Consider the following 15,371-nt stretch of genomic DNA (forward strand, 5'->3'; position numbering starts at 1 on the left):
ATTACTTCGAATTTCAAACCTTTGTAAATACAACATTTCTTATTTTGATACTGGGATACCCTATTCAAAATATTCACATTTATACAATATCCTATATTAAATTTGTACTTTCCATTGTACAATGTATATAATATACATATACATATAAACATTATGTGACTTAGTATAAGAAAAGAATAAAATATACTCTCTTTTTTTTTTGCTAAACAAAAAAAAACGAGAAAAAAAAAGGTGAAATTCTTCTGAAAATTTTTACAAATTGAGCAGGATAAAGTTGAAAATAGATAGAATAACCGGTTCTTAAAGTTATTTAGGTGAATTCACAGTTATTATTTTCTTCTTTATATGGATACGTACATATATAGCTACACATACATGTACATATGTACGTACATTTTCTTTTCTATTTCTTTGCTTTTTTTTTCAATTTGTACTTTTATTTTTTTTTTATGTGTCTATGATTCTCAAAATATTATGTTAGTAAAGCATTAGACGTATTGACATTTATTTGCATATGTATATACATGTGTAAAGGTATATGCCTATATAGAATAACACTGGATATGGATTTTCATTTGTACACATGTAGGTGCTTGTAATGTGCATGTCATTTGTATAAAAAACGTAAAAAGTGAAGATAAAACAAAAAGTTTAAAATTTTTTTTTTTTTGTCGTCTTTCCAGCATAATCTTATGTTTACGTAATTTTAAATTTCTTTTTAAAATTATTTTTTCTTTTGTTTTTTATTTTATTTTAAACTTTATTCATTATTATTATTATTATAATAGCTGAGATTGTATCCTTCACAAAGAAAAAGCAAAAAAATCAAAAGAAAACCATAACAAAAGAATTGTTTTTTATGTCATACATTTTATAAAACAAAGCAACAAAAAGGATTTTGGAGCGTGAATATTGTCTTCGGAAGAAATCACCTTAATTCTTAAATATTACAATTTCGAGATTTCGAAATATAGGAACAAAAGACAATGTTTAAGATTGGTATAGATTTTTCATTTTGATTATTTATGCAAACTTGTAATAAATAAAAGAAAACCTTAAGAAAGTATAGAATAAACACAACACATTCGAACCATGTATGGTGTTTAAATTTTTTGAAGGTTTTTATAAATATAAATTTTGAATAAAATTGTAAAAAATAATTAACATTAATTTAAAATTTCAAAAAGGATAACATTTTTTATGACAATAACTTTATAGAAGTTTAAGAAGTTAAGCGTTTCTATACACAGGATTTTCTTTCATCAAGTGTTAAAAATTAAAGTTCAAAATCTTTAAAAAATTCCATTTAATAAAATAATGTTCTACATTACTATTATAGTAAATGTGGGTTTAAAAATTTTTAATTCCAAGACGAACAACAATATTTTCTTAATTATTTAAAAATGAAATTATTTGAATTACGTTATCAATGCAACGCAGGAATACTGCATTCAATCTAATTCATAAATTGTAGCTTCATAATATGAATACAAGCTCGTTTGAGTGCTTTTAAGTCTAAGCTGTTAAGTTGTTTTAAGTGCTCGAAATTTTTATACTAGATTAAATTGAATATGGTGAATATTTTGGCTTTCAAATAAATGGTAAAAGTGTTAGGATAGTGTTTTTGGTCACAAAATAATTTATAATTTTTTTAAAAGAAAATTAATTTGAAAATGATGAAATGTATGCACTTTATAAAATTTTTGTATATTTATTACAGCCAAAAGGTGGTTTAATAAAGAGGGAGCTTGCTAAAAATAAAGACTCTAGAACCTGTGCAAGACCAATTAAAACATCAAAAAAATTTTATTTTATATTAATGCAATAAAGACCACTTTGGTTTAGAGGCACTCAATATAAAATTCTGTTAAGCTTCAAATGCTAGAATTTTCTAAATCTTATCCCTCCTCTCTAAATATTGTTAAAGTAACGATAAATATAATTTTATGTAATACAAAAATTAGCATGTCGCACATTGTAAAATTGCGAAAAACGACTATTTCTTTATCGTATTTTGCTACTGTGAGAAGCATGATATCGTAAACAACCATGAACCAGATTCTTGCGCCAATGCGTGTACCATATTAAATATTTAAAATTATTGATATTTATTGTTTTATTTTGCTGGTTTATTATATTTAATATTGGATTTTATGGAAACATGGTAATTAATTAATATGAATTTTTTATTTTATATATGTAGTCTATATTAATCTAGATAATATGGAATATAAATTTTTATTGTGACCTGATTTAGTTCTTGTAATCTTTATAATGTTTAATGTTAACTAGAAATCAGTTAAATAAAAGAAATCAGTTAAGAAAATGAGGTTAAGATTAATTAAGAATAGAAATAGGTTTAGGAAACTACAACTTAACTTTACTGTTTCAAATATTTTACAAATTCAATTAACGAGTTTTCTAATACAGAAAATTGATGAATAACAAGTGCTATTATTAAGTGCAATAGCTGATTGGCTATTTATATATGAGCATAACGTACATATATTTAAAAAGTTATAATAGTCGTATATTTTCAATTATTATTCATATATGATGCATACCTTGTTAAGTTATAACAATCAGTTTGATGATCTTATATGAACTTTAGTTCTTATACTTAAAATTGAAGTATGCATCAAACGTATATACTTACATTCATACGATTGCATATAATGTACGTCGAAATGTATACATATATAACTGTAAATTTTATCTAATAATAAAAGCAATTTGTATGTTTCTCTTCAAAAAAAAAATCCTGTACATTTAAGCACGGATTTATCCAACATTCACCAACATTCATTATGAAGGTGAGTACATAGGTGTACGTATACAAGATAAATTAATATTGAATGAACTTTTTTTCTAGTTTTCTATTTTACAACTTGAATACGTTATAGTGGGATACTAACATAGCTAAAGTTAGTTATAGTGAATAGAAAATATAGTAAAAATAAAGAAAGAAAATAAAAAAGAGCAAAATACTTTAGTCCCCAATTAAAGAGCACCTCATAAACTAAACTTGTTTCTTTTATATTTTTTTTCCTTGCTAATTTTCCTGTATTGCAAACAAAAAAAAAGAAGAAAAAAGAAAACACAAAAGGTCCTATTTTCTAGTCTCTCCTTGATTTTTATTCTTATTTTTTTTTTAAATATTTCTTATTTGTAGTCCTGTTTATTATTTTTCTTTTTCTTCATTATATTATAGAGCACATTGGAGCCTCATGTAGATTTTTAATTGAATAAAAAAAGGAAGAACCATAAGATTACATACATATATATATATATATACAAAACAGAACAAAAAAAATATAAAGCAGAGAAAAGCAACAAACAGAGGTAAGAAATTTATTCTCTTTAATTTTTTTTGTTTTATTTTCTTGCTATTTCTTCCCTTTTTAATGCTTGTTATTTATCCCGCAAGGGGTGAGATAATTTTGTAGTAAGCACACAGTATGAATCTTTTATTCACTTTCTGTTTTTTTTTTTAATATCCCCTTTTTGCTCGCAATTTTAAATCTCTTCACTTTTAACTATGGATACTACTCGTATACTCGTACTCGTACAATTGCACTCATCCTTACTTTTCATATATTCATCTTATCATCTCTTATTAATCAACATTTTCACAAACACACAATCATATAATATTTTCCATGCTATTTGATTTAGATCTAAGTTCACATTTATCTATACGTTGAATATCTTTGTATGAGGGTGTATGTAGAACATACACTGCAATTTTATACAAACAATTTTATTTTAAGAAACATTTTTACTTTTAATATCTTTAAATATTCTTAAAGGTATAATTGAAGGCGATAATTTTTGATTTTAATTTGTCGCGCGGAAAACGAAAAAAATGAAGTTTTATGTGTTCAATATTAATTTCGGTTTCATTCTTACGACATTTTTGTTATTGTATTTTATTCCATTATTTTTTCCTCTCTTAGTACATTTTTAGAGAATCAATAAATTTTAATGGGGAAAATGAAATTTCGAAAGTACATTAAAACAATGAACGAAAAGAAAAATAAGAAAAAAAAATAATAACAAGTTAAAAAATTTCGAAAAATAATTTGAAACAAAATAAAGAAATTAGAGAAAAAAAAATAAAAAGGAGTAAAAAGGAAGAGAGAAATAAAAATTAATTAAAGAATTTTGTTAATTTATTACAGTCATTCACTTTCTCTTTCTTACATCTTCTTTTTGCAATTTTCCTTAAAAAATTCACTTTAAGTATTTTTTTTTTATTTTTCTTTCTTTTTTTTTTTTTAATTTTAATGAGGACTAACATTTAATGTACTTTGTGTCTGACTTTTAATGTTCTTGCTGTGAAATAAATTTTATGAAATTTAAAAAAGAAATTGACATTAAATATAGTCTAAAAAAAAAAATAAAGTTCTAATTTTATAGAAAAATGGAAAAAAGAAGAAAAATCCTACTTTATGAAGTCGACAACTTATTACTCGGTGTATAATTGTGAATTTACTATTTGACAGCTAAATGTATGTATGTATGCATGTATATAATTATGTGATTGTAAAAGGATTTATTTTATAGAATATTTTGGATAAAGAGAGAGACTCTTTAATTTGTGAGAAAATTTTATTCTATATCATAAAGAAAGTACAATAAACTTATAACGTAATTTTGGGAATATTAGAATTGAAAGTTATTCTTCAAAAGTTCAAAAGTTACTTTTTTAATTAAAACCGGTATATTTCCTTTAATGAATGAGAACTATGTAATTATACTTTAAGACGCTTCAAAATAGATTATTCACATACCATTATATGAAAGTAATTAGCGGGATTTGGTTAAGCTATGACTACTGTTCAACATTAATGATGAAAATTCATTATAATCAGTAAAGTTGTGTATGTATACCTCAATATTTTTTCAATTGTTTGGTTTCGATTACGATTTAGAAATCTAAATTCATATTGTAGTGAATTATTTAATTTTATGCTTAAACAAATTAGTGGTAAAAGTAGCGTGGTATAAACCTTATTCACAAAAAGTTGGTCAATCGTAAAAATTCTATTCACTCATTAATAAAATCTTAGTCCATCATTAATCATTCAACTGCAATTTTACTAGTCGTAAACTAAATTTTTGAAAATAAATTTGTGAAAAATTAATTTCAAAGCTTAAAATTTACAAAGTGTTAACTTACCTGTTTAAATTAGCAAATGTATGATGAAAGATACTCAGAGATAAGCCTTTTGTTATCTGAAAATTAGAAAATGTTTAATATTAATTATTAAAATTTAAAAACTTTGGTTTCATATTAAATTCTCTAATTATGAAAGAATAATAAAGATCATTGTGAAAATTATTTAATCTACTAATTTAAAATATATTTTGTTTTTCGTAATTTAGATAGAAAAAACAATATAGTAATAAAATATTACAAAATTTTTGATTATAAACTTAAAAGAAAAACATAAGATCACCAAGGATATTAAGCAAGGATTAAATTCAAATGACTATACTAGCAAAGAATAATGCACAGATCATTTGCTTTTTAAAAATACAAATTTTTCGGTTACTCATTTTGTTAGCATTGACATTTTCGTGCATTAGTAACTTATTGAATTTTCTTTATGAATATTTCCACAGTAAACACGGTAAACAACACAATATTATATATAATTGTTTAAGGCAGACATCGGCAAACTTTTGTGGGTTATGTGCAAATATGTACTGTGTGAATTTGACCATCGGCCACTCTAGTTTCTTACACTACCTACTTACAAAGAAAAATAAAATTTTTATCTGATTTTATTTATTGTTTTGCTCTGGTAAATAATAATCTTTGATTGAGCCTGAAATTTTTTTGAAAAAAAAATTTTTCAAATTTTAATAATCGCAGTCGAATATTTATGTTCCTTGCGAACAGAATGATGGCTCGTATTTTGAAGTTGAACTAGCCACATTTTGCCCATGGGCCGCACTTTGCGGACAGCTGGTTTTGGACATCAAAAATAGGTAAACTTTTTGTTCCGAACTAGTTTTTAAATCCCAACAGAAATCTCAAGGAATTTCTACAAACCCAAGCTTTTTTGCCTATGACTTCCTTTCCAAAAAAGATAGAAGTTTCAAACAAACAGTTTCTAAAAAGTCTATTAAAGGGCTTGATTTTTGTTAATAGGTTTTCTGAAAAGGATAGTAAAAGGCTAATATAGGGCTAGATCTAATTAATCTTAAACCAAAAAATTTCATATTTCATACAACTATAACAATTTTAATAAAACTTAAAATTTTGTTAAACCAAAATTCATTTTCCAAAAAAAAAAAATTCTGAATAAATAAAACGAAAATTTAAATTTTTTTCTTCGGATTCGGTTTTGAATCCAATTTTCTTTATCAATATACACTTTATCTTTTTATCAATATTAAAAAAAATTATAATCAAAGCTTAAAAAGAAATTTAATAAAGACAAAAAAAAAAATTTTCATTTTATCTTTAAACAAATATCCTTCCCATTGAATTAACATTCAAATTATAATTTTAAAATTTGAACGAATAGAAAGTTTCGTATAGCATTAAACTTAAAAGAGCGGAAAAAGGAAGACAAAGTGTATAGTTTTCTTTTTCTCATGTTTTTCATTAAAAAAATATATCTTTTACCCATTTAGATAAAACGTATTCCATATATATAACACCATCTATATATATGTGTACATAATCTTTAAAGTGAAATAATTTTAAGCAACCTACACATCCTATAAAATATTTTCTACAAATACATTCTACCCCATTACTTACAATCTCTTCCGTTAAAATAATATTTTCAATTATGAAAAAAAAAAAAACTAAAAATTCTTGTTATTTTTTCCTTCCCATGTTTTTCATTATCCTTTATAAAGCGTTTTTATTTTTTTTGTAACCTTATAAGAAAATTCAAAATTCTCTAATTTTTTGAATTTAATATTTTCATTTTTCCTTTTAGTTTTTATTTTTTTTATAGTTTACTATATTAAATCCTTAAGATTTAATAACGGACTAAAGTAATAATGATTAAAAAAAAATATTAATCAGGAAGGACATTTTCAAAGCATGTCATCAGGTGTACATAAGTATATATGAGTATAATGAGTAAAAAAAAAAAAATCTTTTCTACAAAACAATATAAGAGAAAAAAATTTTCTTCTATTTTTTTTTTTATTTTAGCGGAATGCAAACGGATTTTAATGTAGAAGAAAAAAAAAACTGTAACATAATTTTCATACATGAAATTATTAAGGTAAAAATCCAAGTAGACAAGCAAATGGAAAAGGTATATTTACCCTTATGATTTATATATATATATATATACATAAATAATGAAGAGACCTAGATATACAGTTAAAATTTAAGGTATAGTTATAATATGAGAATCTAAGGAAAGGAATTTGCGCTTATTACATCAAAAGTGTCTACAGAATTTTGAAAAAAAAAGCAGTACATATAGAGAAAGGAAAAAAACAAACTGTATTCTTTGAGTAAAATGGAAAAAAAAATTGTTCATATCCTTGTGATTTTTATTCAATTATGTTTGAATAAATAACGAAATAAATTTTATGTGATACATAGAAAGTAAAAATGAATTAAAAAAAAAATTGCTATTTGTTTTTTTTTTATATACAAAATGAATATAAGAAATTCTTGAAAAAAAAAATAAGACACAAATACACACACAAAGAATTTATGATATTTCTAAAGGTAAATTATTATAAATTTAATGATCATAAGGATTTAAATGGAATAGAAATTAAAAGAGATTTGAAGGGCTTACAAATATTTTTTTAATACGTGTTTGTATTTTTATTTTTCATTTTTCTTTTGATTATACGCTTTAAGAAAAAAAAACAAATTCCTGTTTTTTCCTTTTTGTTTTATTTTATATTATATATATATATATATGAAATAAGGATTCTTATATTTTTATTTAAATAAAAAATTAAAGCAACTCGATTCTAACATATAGAATTTTATATATAGGATCCAGAAAAATTATGAATTTAATTTGTTCGTCCTATACAAGTTAAGCTTCATACAGATACAGGATCATAATTTTTTATTACAAAAAAAAATTACATTTATGTTACATATATATATATATATATAGTGTTGTGCTCATGTACACAATTATTTTATAATGATAATTTTTATATAGTAAGACTCCTTTTGTACATACATATATGAAGTGTTAATTTTATTTTAATTACTTTAAATTTGCTAGACATTTTTGTTTGTCTGAAATTTTTAATATGTAAAATAATTACAATTTAAATTGTTTTATCATAATTTGGTACAAATTTTTAATTATAATTAAGGTTAACATTTGGGTGTTTTCTTCTAAGCTGATGCGTTCTTTTTATTCTGATTTAATTTTTTTTTTTTGATTATTGTCCTAGAATGGTGTTCTAAAAGTAAAACATTTTTAATAATATGACTATTTTTAAGAAACAAGAGTAGAATTAATTTTCATTGATTATGTGAAAATTTTAGAATGTAATTCAATAATTCAATGTACGATGGTAGTGCCACTTAGTTACTTATCATTAGTTGCACTTATAGAATGGAAAATATAAGTGCTTAATGTATTAATTATTAAACTTTTCATAATGCCGTTAAATATTTAACTATAACCATATTACATATTATATTGAATTAAATAATTTTTCGAAAAAACTGTTCCTATTTCAATAATTGTAAATAGAATACCATAATTATTTAAAATATCACAAAAAAAAATATTTAAATATTAAGTGTACCCTAATTAAATTCATGAATTCATAAAATTTAATAAATTTAAGGTAAAAATTATAATATTCAAAAAAATATTCTTATTTTTCCTATTTTGACATAATGTCATACAAGGATATTTCCTAAATCCTTCAAAAAGAAAAACAAAAGAAACAAGAACAAATATAAGCAAAAAAAAAAAATGTCCTTCAATTCAAATTTACTGCAAAATAATTTCATTTACAAATATTTAATATTTTATTACTGGAAGAAGAACACAAAAACATGCTATATGTATGTGTTTATGGGCAGAACATCACATTAGGATTATTTGCAGGACGAATAAAATTTTTTTTGTTCCTTTGTATATTTCCTGTTTCTATTCTATTTTTCTATTTGTTTTCCTTTCTTTTTTTTTTTCATAAAAAATTTTAGGAAGTTTTATTTTTATTTGTTTTTTCTTGTTTTGTTTTCTGTTGGTCATTTTATTTTATATTATTATTTTGTTTGGGTTTTATCTGTAGATTTTCAAATTAATACACATGACATATAAAATATCGCAAGGACATTTTCTAAATGAATTGTTATATTTTGTTATTTTCATCTTTATTTTTACTGTTTTACTGTTTTTTTTTTACATATTTCAATTATTCTTTTCTTTTTTATTTTCTATTTGTTCTTATAATATCTTCTGTGTATATACTTAAAAGTAGAACAAAATAATAAATTTACCAAAAAAAAAAAAAAATAAAAACAAAATTTTATAAAATGAGTATTACAAACCAATGTCCTTAATTTGGAGAACATCTGTACTCTTATACAAAAAAACAAAAATATATAACTGTTATATTATTGTAAATCATCCTTTGTTTTTGTTTTTCTACCATATATAAATTCTATAATGAAAATTTTGTATATTTATTTAAATACAAAATATACAGTTGAATCTTTTTATATTATGCAATAATATGGAAATAGAAGGGATAAATTATACGTAAATATAGAATTTAGAAGTGAAAAGGAAAAAAATATCCAAAAACTAAAAAATATTTTTGATTTAATTATGATGTATTGTAAAAACATAAAGACTCATATCGTCCAATAGAATGCAAGAGTACATAAAGATCAGTTTTCGAATAAATGTTAAATTGTTATCCGAATTTATATGGAATTTCTAAGAAATTTCAAATATTTCAAATTTTTAAGGAAAATAATAAACAAATGCAGTAACAAATAAAACAAAAATGCGATTTTTAACCTTATTGAAATTTCGTACTGCATGAGGCATAAACTTCTTCTCTTTTTAATTTGACACACTTAGGATTCCCCCAAATTAAATTAAATTCCTCAAAATTGGAAATTTTTACATAGGGAGTACGATATATTTACGTACATATTACATAAATTCTATTATTAAGCTCATTCCATGAACAATATAATTCCATTGTTTCCAAATATTTCATAGCTCTACATAAAATCTATTAAATATCATTTACAAATACAAAAATCCACAATTCACATAAAAATACAAGCATAATTTAAAATTTTAAAAATTGCATTAATTTTGGCCCAAAATTTTTTTTTTTTAAAAATTGCTTAGTATACGTTGTAAATACTCTTTTTTTGATAAGTATACTAAATTTATATTGTTTGTATATAAAACATAAAATTCTTAATATTAAAATATAGAAAGGATTAAAATGTATTCAACTGTATTTATAGTTTATACATTTTTTTTATATGCATAATTATATACATACATACATTTTATATGTACACATTATAAATATATATTCATTAATACATTATTATAATATTAAAATATATTAGAATGTATGTTGTAGAGTGATTATATGTTTAGGGTATACTAATATTATATTTTACATTTTTCTCTTACTTACATATAGGTATACATATATTGGTTTCTCAAAGTAAAATTGTTAAATTTTATATCATAATATTGTATAAGGTTAGGTATACTTTAAAATAGTATTAACATATAATTTGTGATGCATTAGACATACACATACATACAAACACATAGTGATATAGAAATTGTAATAGAATGTCTTTAAAATCTCTGATACAATATCCTATTTTTTTGTTTTTTTTTTCTTATTTTTGGAAGTATGCCAATTATATAAAGGAAAATAATGGGTTAAATAATACATTTTACTTGATGTATTTTCATATTTTCTGTTTCGTTTTTCTATTTTCCTATTTTTCTTTCTCTCCTTCACAATGTTTTATATATTTTTATTCCTTGGTTTATTTTACTTTATATTCAATGTATTCCATACATATGTACCTATATAATATATGTATGTGTACATACGATATGATACAAACATAACATTAAACAATTTTTATTACAATTCTTACATATAGAGTGTAATTTTTCAAAAAAAAAAAAAAAAAAATTGAAAAACTAAATATATTTAATGTTGCATACCTATAGGAGATGAAACTAACAATGAGATGTAAGTAGAGTAAAGTAAACTTTGAAAAAAAAAATTTTTTTTTTCAATTTTTTCCTTTTTCTGTTATTTTCTAAGAAAATGTTAAAATTTATTCAAGCGTAGGTACTTAACAAAAATAAAAGAAGAGGGTAAAAAAGTAAAAACGTTAGAGGAGAGAAAATGGCGGGTGTATAGCTAAAAATTTTAATGCATTTTTTAATTTCTTCGTATTTTGCTTCGTTTTTTATTGTGTTTTTTTTTTTTAAATGTTAAAGTTTAATACTTATGTCTGTTTTTGGCTGATATCTCCATTAAAAGGATTATATTATTTATTGTTATATTGTATAATATTTTAACTTTATACTATTATATACTCATAGAATAGTATCTATACATAAACATAATTTGTATTGTGTATAACATTATAAAAATAAACTTTAAAACGAGTTTCTATACAGAACTGCATATTGTGTATAATAAAAGTACATGTATGTGTTATAGGTATAGGAAAATTAATTTAAAAAAAAATAATTATACTATTATAAATAACTATTATAATAAATTTTCTTTGGCAACTTTTATCTTTATATATCGCTATTAAATAAATTTTCTATTTTTAAAAAAAAAAATAATAATTTTGTAATTTTTTGCTATTTTTATTACTGCAACAAGAATAAGAACAAGAACAGCAAAGAAAAATAATATTATATGTATGTTTAGACCCTTAATTCTAAATATAAGACTTTTGTAAGTGATTTACAATAATTAATATGTGTAAATGTGAAGGTGAAATATTTAAATTTGTTAATTTTCTACTTTGAAGCAATTATACTTATTGTATAATTTAATAAATTTAATTTTCTCAGAAAAATGAACACTAAATTTAATGAAATTTTCTTATATTTTGCGTTTGCGAAATTTATTAAAAGAAAAGAATTAAAACAGTTTGAGAGCAAAATTTATCTGCTGATAAGGACCTTTCCAAATATTAATGAAATTGTTTTTAATCCTTTTATATGGGGTTGCCCAAATTTTAATAGAATAATATGACCTACAGCAATAGGACGTTTTAAACGGCTCCTATATTATAAAAAAAATTCCGATTTAAGTAATTTTTCGCCTTACCCTCGTTTACATAATATATTCTATTTTTATATGTTCGAAAAACATAAATTACATAATAACCCGGAAATATATAATGAAATATTTTATATAAAAAAAAAACAAACTTAAGATTTCAGATTTTTCAACAAAAAAAATTTCAGATACCGCCAGGTTCTAAATTACGAGTTTCTTATATCATTTACTTATCTAAATTTGTGAATGTATTTTTACATTTATGGTATTACTGTAAACTGTAACACTTGGTATTACTGTATACAATAAATTGATGCTTAAATTAGAAACCTATATTTATTAGAAACATATTTATACACTAACGATTTTAACATAATTTAAAACTAAAGAATTTCATGTACCAAGAATACAATAATTAAATAATTAGTTTTACTATGAAAAAAAAACGATAAGAGAAGATTTGTTCTGACTGGACAAACAATATTGAAAAAAAGCGAAATATGGCCACGAAAGCAACAATATTATTTTATTGGGTTGTTTATTTTTTCAGAAGAGTTCTATTAATTTAATAATTATTGAATCATACTTATTAAGAGCTTCTTCTATTTTAATAACCACAAATAATTTCCATACATAACTTACCTACCAAATAACTCCTGCACTTGTTATTTATTTTGAAAACTTCATATAATTTTCTGCCATTATAGACAAAACCAATCGATTCCTTAAAACTGCTCATCGCACAACAAAGTCAAAAGTTTCTTGATCTATTTAAGGTTTGTTTTCCTGCCCCCAAATTAAAAATGAATTTTTTGAAAACAATTTTTATACGATAAAATTTCCAAAAGAAAATTTCATAAATTTAAAATTTTCAATGTACCAATAATTTATTTTAGTGGCGGAAAAATATTTATACACGCACATCCATCTCAACACATGTATACGAACACAGTGTCTTTGACACATATTTATAACAAAAAAAATAATTTTTACACTTAATCTAATAACAACTTTTTCTTTATTGTGTTGTGAACCGTCGTCTATGTTCAACTTTTTTTTTTTATACATATAGCTATTTTCTTTCTGAAAATTATCACATACTCTTTATCTCTTTCTTTCAATCACATATTGTATTTTTTATGTATACACATTATATTATATAAAATTGATTAAGTATATTTTAAAGTATATTCACATTATATACAATGAATTGGAAAAACACAGCATATAAAAATAAAAAACAAAATGAGTGGAACTAAAAACAAAATTAATATAGAGGACTGCAGGATCATAAGAATGAACAAAGCGAAACAATAAAAACAACAACAATAACAAGAAGAATAAAATAAAATCTATATGTAGAACAACATCTGTTTAACTTTGGTAACTGTCTGAAATAGGAAACATTCCGACATCATATGTACTTAATCTAAGATTTTTATACATAGAATAATATGACATTCTAGCTTATAATCTCATAAAACATATCTTTCTCATTCATTTTATATTCTTTTTTTCATTTTCCTATATTTAAAACTTATTATATAACCATCTCTTTCTTTATAAGGATTACTTTAAAAAAAATAAACATATAGGAATAAAATACCGAAAAGCTTTTGGTTTTCATTGTTTCCTTCATTTGTTTTTTGGAGTATCATGGTTCTCTCTTATAGTCTCAAATACGGAAATGTCCTTGCTCTATATTAAAATGTACTTAACATTTTTTTTTTTTCAGTATTACAGTTTTTTGGTTGAAATTTACAGGGTTTTACCCTAGAACAATTGAATTATGTATTCTAGAATATTTCAGAGCAAGAGCAAAATAATTAAAGTGTAAAAAAAGAATAGTTCCGGACCTATTAAACGTAGTAACTTAATTGCATTTACGCAAGACTATGAAACTGTCCTTTCAAATTAAAAGCAGGAGAATGGTTTTTGCAAATTTTATTCAGAATTTCACGAATTTTTCGAATTCAGATGTGAAATATTTTAATAGCGTAAAAAATCTTGAAATTTAGAATTTTTTTCATGAAACTCAATATGTAATTGGAATTTCTGAAATGGTCATAAAATTTTAAACATTCTCAATACATTTTTTAATACCATTGAGGCTATCTTTTATATTGTTCGTTAATTATTCAGGATCACACTTGCAAATAATAATTCTTATCGGTTAAATTCTTACAAATAATTCAAATTAAACAACCTGTGTATGCATTTAATAATAAATATACACTTAAGTATACAAAAACACATTATATGGATTGTACATGTTTACATTGTTGTCTTTTTTAATAATGTAAGTTTACCAAATTTTGTTGGTTTCGGTTGTCCTTTATTTTCAGTCAACGAACCTCGACCTTTCAATTCAAAATGAAATATTTCTTTCCTTGTCTTGTGTAGAAAAAAAAACCATATTTCTTTTGGTATAGTTTTTCGTTTTTTTTTCTTTCTTCCTTGATGGCAACACAACAATTACAAAAAAAAAAAAATCCACTTTGATAATGTTATTTAAGCTAGCATAAAGCACATCATATCAATCTGTTTCAAAAAAAAAAAAAAATAACAGCAATAACCGAAAACACAATAAATTTGTTAAGTACAAAATGAAATAAAAAAAAAAAACAAGTCGGAGAAATTAGACGAATAAAGAAATTCTTGTGATTTCACATCGTGTCCTTGTTTCATGTGTGTTCTTTGTGGTTCACGTTATTTCGCTCTCTATAATTTTTTTTTTGTGTTTTTTTTTTTTTTTGGTAGATGCTTTTCTATCAAATTTCAAATCTATGTAGTTATAGTTGTACTTTGGTCCTTCAGATATATATAAATTTTTTTTCGTTTTTTTTTTTTAAGATTTCTTCTATGGGTTTAATAAATAAAGTTGAACATTGTTTTTCGCTGTAACTTTCCTACGATTCTCGTGTTGGTGCGTTTCAAATAAATTTTATGTAATTTCAGAAATTCATATGTATGTATAGATGTATGTATATATGTTTATATCAAGTTCTTTCAGAATTTTTGTAACAGTCAAAGTCGAATTAGATCGTCACAATGGATAGTTATCAAGTTTTGGTTAAAGTATATGCATACAATAT

General features: G+C 22.7%; 1 long non-coding RNA gene across 1 annotated transcript in view; it reads right to left on the bottom strand.

Moving 5' to 3' along the window:
* LOC129611206 (uncharacterized) overlaps window positions 1–15,371 on the bottom strand; it is a 191,102-nt gene that overhangs the window by 116,105 nt on the left and 59,626 nt on the right. Inside the window, exon 2 of the long non-coding RNA XR_008697148.1 lies at window positions 5,183–5,238. This is a non-coding gene — a long non-coding RNA (uncharacterized LOC129611206). The remainder of the gene's footprint in view (window positions 1–5,182; window positions 5,239–15,371) is intronic.

The sequence above is a fragment of the Condylostylus longicornis genome, unplaced genomic scaffold (assembly GCF_029603195.1).
Source record: "Condylostylus longicornis isolate FDR11 unplaced genomic scaffold, ASM2960319v2 ptg000048l, whole genome shotgun sequence".
Lineage (NCBI taxonomy): Eukaryota > Metazoa > Arthropoda > Insecta > Diptera > Dolichopodidae > Condylostylus > Condylostylus longicornis.